This window comes from Oryx dammah, unplaced genomic scaffold (genome assembly GCF_014754425.2).
Source record: "Oryx dammah isolate SB20612 unplaced genomic scaffold, SCBI_Odam_1.1 HiC_scaffold_27, whole genome shotgun sequence".
In the NCBI taxonomy this organism is placed as follows: domain Eukaryota; kingdom Metazoa; phylum Chordata; class Mammalia; order Artiodactyla; family Bovidae; genus Oryx; species Oryx dammah.
In genome coordinates, this window is record NW_024070211.1 from 83,497,280 (window position 1) to 83,511,501 (window position 14,222).

Sequence of the window (14,222 nt, forward strand, 5' to 3'; positions counted from 1 at the left end):
GAAAGTAGCCACATTGGGAGCCAGGACAATGCTGAACAACTCTGAACAAATCAACAACCTGTAGGACTTTTAGGTGACTCATCCCAGGCCTCTGGTATCAGGCCCTCCCCTCCCAATACCTTCTGCCCTTAGCCTTGTTCATCATTTTCAAACTCAGCTACATTTAACCTGTCTTCTTCCTTCTTCCTCTGAAACCTACGGGTATTTTAGCGTCCATCGTCTACTCAAAAACCAATGACTGTTTCTACCTGAGGAAGAAAATACTTAACAAGAAACAAGTGTGTGCGTGCATGCGCGCTCAGTCACTAAGTCATATCCTACTCTCTGTAACCTCACGGACTGTAGCCCACCAGGCTCCTCTGTCCATAGAATTTTCCAGGCAAGAATCCTGGAGTGAGTTGCCATTTCCTACTCTAGAGGATCTTCCCGACCTAGGGATCCAAGCCGCATCTCCTGTGTCTTCTACGTTGCCAGGCGGATTCTTTACCACTGAGTTCCTTTCTAGCCTCAGTTCCTATCACTGTCACAGACACTGTTCCTTATCCCTTGCCATTTTTCAAACATTCCATATACATTCCCACCATCATGCACAACTAGTGCTGTTTCTTCCTTGGGGAATCCTTTCACCTTCAGTACCTGTCAAATTCCTACATAAATATAGCTCAAGACTCCATTGAAACCCCATCTCATCCATGAAGGTTTAAGTTAATTGCTTACCCATATTCTTGCTGGGAAAATCCCAGGGACAGAAGACCCTGGAAGGCTACAAAAAAATCCATAGGGTCACAAAGTGATGGACACAACTGAGTACCTGAGCAAATTCATCCTATCAGAAGTAATTACTCCTTCCTTTGTAGTAACACCAACTTCACGTGCACCCTAATAACAGCAGTTACGACAAACTTACTCACACTATAGTATGTATGTGTGTGTCTTCCCAACCAGATTTTGTTTCTGTGGCAACAGTTTGTGTACAATCCATGTTTATATCTATGCAAATCCCAGCAAAGTAGTTTGCACATAAGACATTTCAATAAATGTGTTTCAAATTCTCATCAAAAGACTATAAGAAGCCTTCACAAAAGGTGAAGGGGAAAAAAGAGGTATTCCTGAATTGAAAATTACAGCAGCATCATAAAGTGAGTTGTCCAGTTATTCAAATAAGCTCTAAATCATTGTAAATATCATCGAATGAGAACATAAAGACAACAAAAAATAAACCATAAGTGGTTACTGGGCAGCATAAAATTAAAGAAGAATGGAGAAATGAAAAGTGTAAAGTGACCTATATTAGGAAGCATTACCAAGGAATACTCAAACAATTCATTTAACAAGTACTTACTAAGCGCCTACTTTAACCCAGAAACTCTATTAATTGCTGAGAATATGAAGGTGAAAATATTGAGAAAGGGCTGAACTTTTACAAGGAGTATTTATTTTAATTGGAGGCTAATTACTTTACAATATTGTGGTGGTTTTTGCCATACATTCACATGAATCAGCCATGGGTGTACAAGGAGTATTTTTAAGTTCAAAGTGTTAGCCTATAAATTATTACTTCCTGCAGTATGACCAAAACAGCATCTGAAGGACCTAAAGACTATGGATACCCAAATTTCAAATCCAAATCTAGAAAATGATCTTGCCTAAATTGTGATTATGTAGGCATTCTCTCCCAGGACTGCTTCTGAATGTTAAACGGGCTTCCTTTCTTTTCAGTGACTATAAACTGCTCAGATAGAAAATTTGAGTTCCAGATACTTGAATCCATTCCCTACCCTGAGATAAGTTCTATCCATGCACAGGTTGTTTTAATAATTAAGGTAACAACAACCCTGCCATCGTGAATAAAGAGGGAGGAATTTATTAAAACAGTGCTATCTAGGGGATGTTGTGTGGGAGATAAGTGGATAGTTGTTTGCTTTGTCCTCTGAGGTCAAAGTAAAAGAAACAGAAAGTACAACAAAAAGGATTTGGGTTAGACAGAGGAAGAATTCTGAGGCACTGATTCATGCTACCAAGATATACTCTGAGCTATTTCTTCTGTAGATCTTGGGGGGAAAAAAAAGGTAGCCTGCTTTCTTCTAAGATAGTTTAGAGCAAAGCAAGCAGATATAAAGATGACTTCGTAGGGTTTCTTTTAGACATGTTTTACTACTGTATGTAACCATTTGCATGTGTACTGGAAAAATATGACACTATCATTCTTAAGAATTAAAAGAAAGAATATATCCAAAATGCCATCTAGTATAAAATCTGATTTAGTGGGCTCTTAGCCACAAGGCCTCCAAGGATCTAATAACTCCTTTCTATAAACCAACATCAATAACGTAAATTATCAAATTACTTATTTTCCTTTTTAATAAACTCAAATTGCTTATTTCTTCAAAAACTGAACATATCCTTGTTTAAACAATAATCCATGCATGGAGTTAAAAAGATATTATATCTTTTTATTTACCCATGGAATAACTCGATCCAATGAAAGTACTGGTACTAAGTTATTCTGAGGGTTTTTCTATAAGCCTTGTAACTAAGTATCTTCTATTCAAAACAACTTTGACATCTTTACATTGATGTCCCCTTAGCCATAAGGAACAACTGTATAAAATTTAGTCCACAATCCCTCACAAATTAAAAAATGACTATGCCCTTTACATGTATAAATGATATATACCAATATTAACAAATGTAATATATTTCTTAAAATTCATTCATTCAACAAGTGTTTAATTGAGGGTCTATCTAGGTACTATGCTAGGGGTAGGGACACCAAGATGACCTAATTAGAGTTCCTGCTCTCAGTCACAGAAACATAACATCACAATATCAAAACGCACTGTACTGAATGTCAAAAGGAAACAAACCTTAAATTGCTTTCTACACCAAGTACTCAGAAAATTCAAAGGTCCAAGCAACTAACTATACAAAAGAAATAAGGAAGTATGTCAGATAACTTTAGGATGGGTCATCCTACACTCATTCCAATTCTCCCTCTCCTTGCCTTCCTCCAAAATAAGGGCTCAAAAGCTAAAATATCTTTTTAAAATTCTTGCCCACAGTAGTAGGCATCTGAATTAAATTCGCCCGTTTCAGTCCATTTTAGTTCACTGATTCCTAAGATGTAGATGTTCACTCTTGCCATCTCCTACTTGACCATCTCCAATTTACCTTGATTCATGGACCTAACATTGCAGGTTCCCATGCAATATTGTTCTTTAAATAGCTGGACTTTACTTTCACCACCAGACACATCTACAACTGTGCTTCATTTCTGCTTTGGCCCAGTCACTGCATTCTTTCTGGAGCTATTACTAACTGCCCTCAACTCTTCCCCAGTAGCATACTGGACACCTTCCAATCTGGAGGGGTGGGGTGGGAGGTGGGGTTCATCTTCTGGTGTCATATCTTTTTGCCTGTTCATATTGTCCATGGTGTTCTCACGTAAGAACACTGGAGTGGGTTGCCATTTCCTCATCCAGTGGACCACATTTTGTCAGAACTCTTCACTAAGACCCATCCATCTTGGGTACCTTGCATGGCATGGCTCATAGCTTCCTGAGTTACACAAGCCCCTTTGCCACAAGGCTGTGATCCATGAAGGGGTTAAACAAAGAACTTCACTGTATTTCTATAAAGGCACCTAGTGGCCTCCTGAACTCCATGCATGGTAGGAATTTATGTGATCCTCTCCTTTTAATTTTTTTTAAATTTGGTTTTAATTAAAGATAGGTTGATTTTCCAGGTGGCTCAGTGGTAAAGAATCTGACTCCCAACGCAGGAGAAGCAGGAAACACTGGTTCGATCCTTGGGTTGGGAAGATCCCCTGGAAGAAGAAATGGCACCCACTGCAATATTCTTGCCTGGATAATCCCATGGACAGAGGAGCCTGACAGGCTATAGTCCATGAGGTCGCAGAGTCAGACATGACTCAGCAACTGAACACACAGGCAATTACAAGATAATTGCTTTACAATTTGTGTTTGTTTCTGCCATATAACAACGTGAATCAGCCGTAAGTATATCCCCTCCCTCTTAAGCCTCCCTCCCAACCACCCCTACACCCCACCCCTCTAGGTCTTCACAGAGCACCAGGCCGAGCTCCCTATGCTATACAACAACTTCCCACTAGCTAGCTGTTTTACACATGGTAATGTAGATATGTCAATGCTACTCTCTCAATTTGTCCCATCCTCTCCTTCCTCCACTGTAGCCACAAGTCCGTTCTGTTCATCTGTGCCTCCTAAAATACTTTTTATCTCATCCAGAGGTGGTTAAGCTCCAGGAGTTGGTGATGGACAGGGAAGCCTGGCGTGCTGCAGTCCATGGGGTCGCAAAGAATAGGACACAACTGAGCAACTGAATTGAACTAAGAGGTAGTTATGCGACACACGTTTTATCCCTGAGATGCAGGCAGAAGTCCCCATGAACAAGCATCTATTTCTGAAGAAAAAGAGAAAGCTCTCCATGAAAACTTGGTTTCTGGGCTCCCTTTACTTTTCTTCCTGCTTCAAAGTAAACACAATTTCTGTAGGTACAAATGTCATCTGTGGAATAAGAAGCAAGCATTTTGCACCAAGGATGTTAGAACAGGATGATGTTACCTGGACCCCTGATGGCATCAGTTACCTGTGAACTAACTGCCTCCAGACTTCTTATAACAGGAGACAAATAAAATCCTTACTCATTTAAGTCACAGTCAGTAAGATTTTCTGCTACTTGGAGCCAGAGGCATTTTTACCATTAAAAGGAAGCCACAACTCAGAGATGTTTAAGTTGGGACTATCTACGACTCCTTCTTGCTTGAGCCAGAGGCTGTGATCTAGTCCTTTCGAGCTAGAAGAAATAAAAACAATTTTGAATTTGCATGTGTACAGTTTTACTACAATCTTCTATAACCTAGATTAAATAAATATGTTCTAACTCTTCCATGGATATTCATTTGTTGCATAGTCATTACAAGATTTTTTATTTCTTTTCCTAACCAAAACTTTCAATCCCCCAAACCTATAAAATAACATTTCTTACAGTATGATATAGATCACTCATATATGTAAAATACACAAATAAACAGCTGAAAAAGGGGGCAAGAAATGAGAATGGAGAGAGAAAACAAGAGGAACCTAGCTTATTTGAAAATATAAACTATGTTTTTCAATTTTGTGAGCATCTTTAAAAAGTATCCTCATAATGAATTAAGACCCCAAGATTAACAGAATTTTTAAAATAGGAAAGATTCCCCCAACTTGAAAGCACTGTCTGTTTTTTGAAAATTTTTAACTTGAAAAATATAGAGACTTTCCTGGCAGTCCAGTGGTTAACATTTCATGCTTCCAATGTAGAGAGCACAGGTTCAATCCCTGAGCAGGGAACTAAGATTCCATATACTGTGTGGCAAAGCCAAAAACAGAAAAGCATGTTATCAACAAGTATTGTTCATCCAACTGATTGATCACTAGAATTATTATATCACTGCACTATCCCATCTATCTCTGCTGCTGCTGCCAAGTCACTTCAGTCGTGTCCGACTCTGTGTGACCCCATAGACGGTAGCCCACCAGGCTCCCCTGTCCCTGGGATTCTGCAGGCAAGAACAGTGGAGTGGGTTACCATTTCCTTCTCCAATGCATGAAAGTGAAAAGTGAAAGTGAAGTCGCTCAGTCATATCCGATTCTTAGCGACCCCATCTGTCTCTAGTAGCTGCCCTAAGATAGTAATCTCTCCCTATGTAAGTTTCAACTGGACATATTGTAAGTGTGTACTGTTCTTGGGATAGTTTCAATTGTACACTGCTAAAAGATTCATTAATTTCAACCACCATCAACTCCATATGCCACATATACTTTTTTCTGCCTTTTGTGTTCAAATATATTTCACTGTGGCCATTCAGAGGAAAAGTATACATTCCAATAACACTTGAGTTCCCCTCAGTTACCCTTTCAGTGGCTCAGGGTAATGACAGAGTAAAAGAATCGTGTTCTTCACAGGCTCTCTTTTTTTTTTTTTCCTCTCTCATTTGGGAGAATTTCAGCTTCAAATCTCTTGTGCCAAGAAGCAATGGGTAATGTCTAATGCTCTTCTCTAACAGTAGCTTATTCTGACGGGAACGGGAGGAGAGTCAGGAGAAATCACTCACACTCCCAGCTTTGAAAAAGTCTTAGCATATGGAATAACCAACTTCTTACCCTATTTTCCTAAAATAGAATTATGGAATCATAATAGGTAAAGGGGCCAGAGGAAAAGGAAACAGAATTAGAAATTTTACAACTATCCGTGAGTATGGGTAATGGCTAAAATCTAGCCCTAAATCCCCAGTGAAATCAGTCCAAGAAAACACCTATAATTCATAAAACCTGGGGCTTATATATCACTTGGCATTGTTCATAAGTAGAGACTTCCTCTGTAAAAAAGATTTTAAAAACCACATTCTCATGAGACAGCAAGAATGGGAGAAATAAGGATAATAAGCATAGATAACACAAATGCCTTGGTTTTAAAATCAACACTCAAAGACAATCTACCACAATCCCTATGACCTCAAAAGAAAATTCAAAGAATAAGTCTCCTTTGTTTATGTCATCTCAGCTTCAATTCCATCAGCAGTTATCTCCTTTAAAACAAATATTTCTAGGGCCCTTACACGATAGGAAGTCCTTTTTCTCAGGCCCATTTTTATTTGGTTATCTTTTTAGGTGCACTAAAGATTGAGTTTACAATAAGCTGAACAGACAGCGTACAAAAGGCTTTTAGAACTATACCATATGGTCCAGGGAAGGGAACAATCTGGACGATCCCCATTTCAATCTGCAAGCTTGTCCACCTCTATAACACATTATACCACTGTAATAAAATATTAAGATGGAAATGTAAAAGCAAAAATAGTCTATCTTTAGCATTACCAGGCAACCACACTTCTGAAAATTTACTGATAAACTTAATAAACATTTAATTTATATTCTGAAATTTTGGTATGCAACACCAGGCATATAAACCTAGGCGACTATTCACTAGAAACAATATTTCGGCAGGGATATGTGTGAGTATTCAACTTATGCTTCAGAAATTTGGAAGAAAAAAAAACACTTTTACAGGGGGTATATTGGCAGGAGCTGATGTAACAGATGACACATTCTTGGAAATCAAATAAAAGCAATAGGGAAATACCCATTGTTGCCTGGTGAAGGCCTAATCACATGGACACAGCTGGAACCAATGTAGATCATTCATTAATAAAATTGTATTGTAGTAGCCACTTTTTGATGCATTTCAATTGCTGCTGTAGCCAAATCTCTGAATTTCTTTGTTCCATGTTAGCAAGATTGCTTGAATGGGAAACATGAGAAGATTTAGAACGGGGAGAGGAGGGGAACAAACCTGTTCTCATGCTAAAAATGACACAACTAGCTCAAAAAGCTAAATGTCACTTTACCTTGCAATCTACTTATACTATCAGCAGCTTAAAATATGCAGTGTAAACCTGAAATGGGGAATTCATATGGTACCATGGATAAAAAGTGAGCAGTGTGAGATGCCACAGAAAACATATGAAAGACTTGTGAAAGTATTTTACAGAATGATGATATAAGACGTTGGGAGAGGGAATAAAAATGTATCAAATACTAAGGGGAGAATCAGACAACTGAATTAATATAAACTCTTTCATGGAATACTCTCTATTGACTTTTACACTGAAATATGTACTATATGCTTAAAGGAAAATAATTCATATTTTTGACCACATAAACTTAGAAATCACATGTTACCAATGTTTGATATCAAACAGCCCCTTTCCAGAAGTTAGGTTTAAAATCTGTACTGAAATTCAAATGAAATAAAATATTGGCTCTAATTATAAATGTGGTATGTACTATAATAAAGTTATTGTTAAAATAATAAATTTGCTATTTATCCAATTTTGCTGGCATCCATTAATACATTTCTTTTTCTATGTTTCTACAAATATAATGACTAAGCTTCTATATCATAATTTCTGCAAACTGTATAATATCAAATCATAAAGATACAGCAGCCTTGATATGAAGCCTGATCTAAACAAAACTGCAGTGTTTATGACTTGCAAAAATAAAAAACTCAGTAACATTTATCAAAAGCACTGCTCAAACATTATAGGTCTTAGATATATTTCTATTATGCCTCTGTGTATAATTAGAATAAACAAATAAATAGCACAATTTTCATGTTGCAGTTTCTAATTCATCAAAAGATATATTCCTACCACAAAACAGATAAAGGGCTTAACTGCAAATAAAAATTATACCAATGGAGAAAATGTATTTAAAGTCAATGAATAGTATTCAATACAAAATTAACATTCAACATAAGTGAACACACAGGAAGAAAGAGTTTTTGTCTGTATTATCTTTAACCTCCAATTCTAATATTATCAAACCTTGACACAAAGGACTCAAGACAGCCATGCACTTAACTGGACCAAGAGAAAAAAAACAGTTTCACTGGCATTCCTTCTCAAAAGCTTCATGTTCCTTTGTCTTAAAATGTTGACCTAAATATGTAATTAATATAACTTAACAACCACCTCACCCAGATTCACTTGAGCTACTCTACAGAAAAAGCCACTTACATACAAATTTAAAAAAAACACAGCATTGGGGGGGACTTGAGAATCCTAGCATTTAATACATGTGCATTATATGTACAAATCAATTTGAGTATTTGTTTGTTTTGTTATAGTAATGAGCCAATATGTTGCTGAACCTGTCTTGAGAATGAGAAAAAATAACAGGTGAGTTTATTTAATGCATACTTCTGATAGGCTTGTTTTACAAATCCTTTAATTATTTTAAACCATGTTCTAAACTTTAAAAAAATCTCTGGGGGAAAAAAAAAAACCTTTAGATTGCACATGTTTATCTTAATGTATCCATAATAGATATATTTTCCAGTACATATAAAAATGTTTCACATTAATCATTTTAACACAAACCACTGTTTCCTTTTTTTTAGTCATATTTGTCATACCCTTACAAATCTATCTAAGTTTTTACTCCCAAAGGAATTTTCTCATTGCCAGAAATCATTGACAATTTTAAAAAATAAAGGTCAATCAAAATATCAATCTCCTCCTAAGAAAACACATTTGGCCTATTTAACTATTCTTATTCTGAATGTATTATTTTTAAAAAAACACTAATTTTAAAAATAGATCACTTGAAAGTGAATCATTTGTTTTGCTTAATACAACAAGAAACATTTACATTTTGAGGAACATTCTAGAAAATTTCATTGAATGGTTGCTCATAGTGAAAATCGTTTCCTCTTCAAATCATTACTTAAAAATCATAATGCTACATTCTCACATCACTTGTAATAGTAGGTTACTAACTAAATTTAGAAAAAATTGGAAACTTAAAACCACTTGTATTTTACCTTGCATTTTGACTTCAGAAGAAAAAAATTTTAACGCACATCCTTGTATTTAATAGAAGCTCACTTGCTTACCTAACTACATTTGTCAAACATTCCAAAAAATGAGTATTCTATCTATAAAAGATATGAACTGACTCTGAATTTTAGACAAAAATAGAAAACAATAGTAAGTTTTTCGTTCTCAACAAGAGATAGCCTGGCATAAAAATCTATATAATATAAGCAAATATTACTCAAGAGTTTCAATTCAAATAATAAGTTGTGAAGCAAGACAAGATTCCTACCAATCAAAAATACTATGTCAACATGACCCAAGTGAGCAATATTCAGAAGGGTTTTGTGAAAAGTGAGGCAAAAATGGAACTGCAAGGAAATCTCTAGAAGAGCTGGAAAAGGCAAATTGAGCACAACCTTCTATAAGGAACAATGCTATTAAGTAAACATGGAAGTTGTGAGGAGAATGTCTCTATTTTTTTTTAAGTTGGTTTTTCTTTTTTTTCATGATGGTGTTCTAAGTGAAGAAAGAGGGAAAACAAATGGTATAAGGAGGAAAAACTAAGGCCTGCTTGCCTTCCGTCAGTGATGCTGGGAGGGCACACCCTCTGCCTTATGAAAACCACCGCCAGAACCAAGCTACACAAAACATTTTGGCTGCCAGCCTAGAACAGTGCCAGGCTGTTTTTTATTTTTGCGCTAGACTCCCTCAATTGAGACAGTGTGGGATTGTCACTTTGATGCACATAGAGAACAAAGAATAATATAGGACAGAGGGGGGTAATTTTTTTGCCCCTTTAAAGTCAGGTTAGCATTTTGTTTTCTTTGACAGGTCTTGAAAAGACCCAAGAAACAAAAGTTATGCTGAAGAATGGATCAATTGCCTGAAGAAATTAGCGTGAGTACAATATTGTCAACAGTTTAAAAGCCATGTGAGAGATTAACATTTTAAGAAATCAGACTTAAAAGGGGTCCAAGTCATACATTTACCTGTTTAAGAGGCCACAGACCAAGAAGTACATGATTGATACATCATCACATAATCTTATTTAAAATCTGATGGTATGAAGGAAGGCCATAAAATCTGACCAAGAAAAAGAACGAATATAAGTTAAAAATTTTAGGTCACTTTTCAGAGGCAACTGTGTCAGCTGCTATTGTGACCTTGAGTTCTCCAAAATTAAATAACGTGGCTAAAAGATTATGACATTAGAATCTGAATACTTTATGCCTTTATAGGGAAAGAGGTGATAAATGATCAAAAATGTTTAAAGGATTAAACCACAAATCATCTACAAAGTTGCCACAGACACAAACAGGAAAACCGTCTTTTCTATCCTATTCAATTCTGTACTCGAAGCAAAGCTAACACAAATGAGAAAGCTAAGTGTGTGCTGCTGCAAGCTTGAACTAAATCTACTACCTAAATCTGGAGACCGAAAATACCAATAAGCTATTAGCTCCTAGAGGTATGACCTTTTTCTCTCTAATGCACAAGATAAGTAGAGATAGAGGTCCATTTCCTACAAACCAAATGAAAAGAAAGAATGAATTATGACAAGCCCAGATCCCATGCTGGCATATTTTACACTAAGCTCAGCATCATCTAGAAGCAGTATGCTTCTCACTGCCAATCAAGGGGGGAAAGAAGTTGTGAAACTAATACAGCATTGATGAATAGCACCAAAGGTCTATGAGTCCCTTCCTCCTGCACATCTCCACTGAATCAGCTGTTAAAAGAAGACCAACGGCTGTTACAGAAATAGCAAGAACTAAAGCACTTGCCTCAGATGTTACTCAGGGAGGCATGGAGCATTTACCACCTGAGCCTATCTAATTTCTGACAGAATGATCCCCTGCCCAGTTTTGTTCATGGCCACAGATTCTGATAGCAAGTCACAGTCAGTGTTGGGAAAGGCAACAGGGGAGGGAGGATGTGAAGAAGAAACTGAGAGAACAGTGGTCAAACTTCAAACAATATACACGCTTCTCTTATGTAAATCAGTGCCCATGCACAATACCTTGGGACAACAAAACCTGTGACAAAGGTTCCAGGTACAATGATTTGCTCTGGGTGGCAAGGGTAAGTATGCCATATAACCAAAAAAAAAAAGGGCAGGATTTTGCTCCTCACTGTTCCTCTTTTGCATTTCCTTCCTTTCCTCTAAGATACACTGCTGATGCTATTACCACATGGGACACTGATAGTCATAGGCAAAGCATTCGTGTATTGCCAAAGTGGTCCAGAGAGTGCTGTTTGGCTGGCTTTATTTCAGCAAGGAATATGAGGCAAAACCAGGAAGCAAAAAGAATGAAAGGTATAGAAGTCAGGCAATAGCCTGTGTTTTCTGTTTATTAATGGTGCAGATGAAATGGGCAGAAATCTGGAAAAACCAGCCAAGTTGACTGAATTACAAAGAAAGATTAAGGAATTAAATGTGTATAACTTGGCTGACAACCAAGGAACAATATGAGAGTTGTCCACAACTCTCCAAAGTATATACATAAAAAAAGAAGAGCAAGGGATTTTTATCTACTATAGAAGTGTGAATATATGAAATAATGATGAGATAAAATAAAACTTAAGAAAGGATATTCTTCTTTCTTCCTAGAAATATGTGTTATCTTACTGACCCACACTGCAGGCAAGAGTAGATAATAGGAAATGACCACATACTAACAGGAGACTTCATTGGTGGAGAAATAAAAATGAAATCCCGTTTGCTTACCTGATGATCCAGATACAGTGATGTCTCTCTTTACATTTGTCTAACCTGGCTAATGCAGAGATACCTGTGAAATCACAAAAGACATAGTAAAGTTGGTATCTTCAAACTAAATCCAATCTGAATTCTGAAACCTTACCTGGACAAGAGTTTACTTGAATGATCTAGTAGTCTGATTCTTGGACAACCCAAGACAGAAGAACCTCTAAGAATAAAAATATTCTGAGACTTAATTAATAAGAGCTTTTTTCAGTCTTTCCAAGGATTTCCAAATTAATTATAACAACAAAAAAAAAAGTAATTAGATTAAAGCTCCTTAACCTTGGTACATGGACAGCCTTCAGGAGTCTATGTACTCCTGAATGAGATATGCAAAATGTGTGGATTTATGTAAATGTATTTCTCTCTAGGGAGAAGGTCAATAGTTCATGAGATTTGCAGAAAGGTCTATAATCCAAAAAACTGTCAAGAACCTCTGCTGAGTATAGTCTAAAATCTCAAAGGCAGGTTGGAATGCATATGGATAATCAGTCCAGGTTTGGGGGTTTCACCCCAGGGAAATGGTGGAGGTGCACAGACACTTGTAGATCTGGGGTAAACACCTTAAGAACACTCCTTTCTGGAAGAACATAACATCAAGTTTATAAACTGTTACTTAACTCACAAGGACCCATGTTCTCTGTCTGCCATGCACAGTGAAGACAACGATATCACCATACACCCAAGGGTGGATATTCTGACTTGCATCTTCTGTTTATATTAAAATCAGAATCCTTAGGTATATACACACTGACAAGGTCAGAACTAACACAGCAACTCATCTCAAAAGAATCCTACATGACAAGCAAAAAAGAGGAGCTACCCAACAGTTTACCTAGAACAAAAATCACAGGAGAAGCCAAACACATCTCTTAAAAGAATTGTTCAAAACAGTAATCAGAGTCACAATAACCTACACCAGGAAAAACAAACAAACAAACAAACAGGTCAGAGAACCTTCCATACATCCACTATCAACAAGATGGGAAAGCATCCACAGCCAAGACAGGATCCGGAGCTGAGGTCTCACCAAAACAATGACAATGATGAACAAACACCGAGAAGACATGTATCAAGGGAAGAGGAAAAAAAAAACTCAAAACTGGCTTATTTCAGGGACTTCCCTGGTGGTCCTGTGGTTAAGACAGCATTTCCACTGCAGTGGGTGCGGGTCCGGTCCCTGGTCAGGGAACTAAGAGCCCACAGGCTGCAAGACCAATAAATAAATAATATGTGAAAGTCACTAAAAAATTTATTTTAAAGATGGCTTATTTCAAATAACAATTATGTGATATAGTCTCTCAAAGAAAAACACAAAAATAGTGTGTTTAACCATGTGTGAAACAGATAACTAGTGAGAAGCTGCTCTATAACACAGAGAGCTGAGTCTGGCACTCAGTGACGACCTATGGGGTGGGAGGGAGGTGGAACAAGATACATGTATACTCATGGTTGATTTGAGCCACAACACAACACTGTAAATCAATTATCCTCCAATTAAAAGATAAAAAAATAAAATTTTTAAGTAGTGTATTTAGACTTTCACCTCCTGAGCATCTCTCAGCATGGCTCCATCCAGTGCTGGGAATTCATCAGTGAGTAAGACAAGCACAGCTTGCCCTGCTGGAGCTTAATTCTGGAGCAGAGAGGAAGGATGATGGGAGACAGATCTATCAGCAATACCATTTCAATGTGTGACACATGATATAAAGCAAAATGAAGTGACGGAGGCATATGAAAACAGCCTGCATCTATCTAGTACATCACAGAGATGTTCACTCCAGTTCTCAAAGTTAGTCAGGGACTTTGAGAACTGAGGCAGGGAAGGGACTGTGAGGACAGCTAATCAGACCTCTTCACTTCAGAGATGAGGTCAGGAGAGCTGTTCAGGAAGACAAAGAATCACAACTTCATTATCTCCAAACATCAAAATCCACACTAGACTAGTTAGGATCTCATGATACACGCTCAGTCTTTAGAGAGAGAATTGAGAACAGGTTCTGAACAGCATTCCTGAAAACCTGGCTGACGACAGAGTACTTCATACCCTTCATA

At 37.2% G+C, this 14,222-nt stretch overlaps 1 protein-coding gene across 3 annotated transcripts in view; it reads right to left on the minus strand.

The window, feature by feature from the left end:
* GTDC1 (glycosyltransferase like domain containing 1) overlaps window positions 1-12,764 on the minus strand; it is a 347,990-nt gene extending 335,226 nt beyond the window's left edge. The window contains exon 1 of one of the 3 annotated variants that reach the window (XM_040228395.1): window positions 12,132-12,764. The gene's annotated coding sequence lies outside the window, so the exon portion shown is untranslated. The remainder of the gene's footprint in view (window positions 1-12,131) is intronic. The other 2 variants (XM_040228394.1, XM_040228396.1) reach the window with 2 other exon arrangements.
* Between the last annotated feature and the right edge of the window lie 1,458 nt (window positions 12,765-14,222).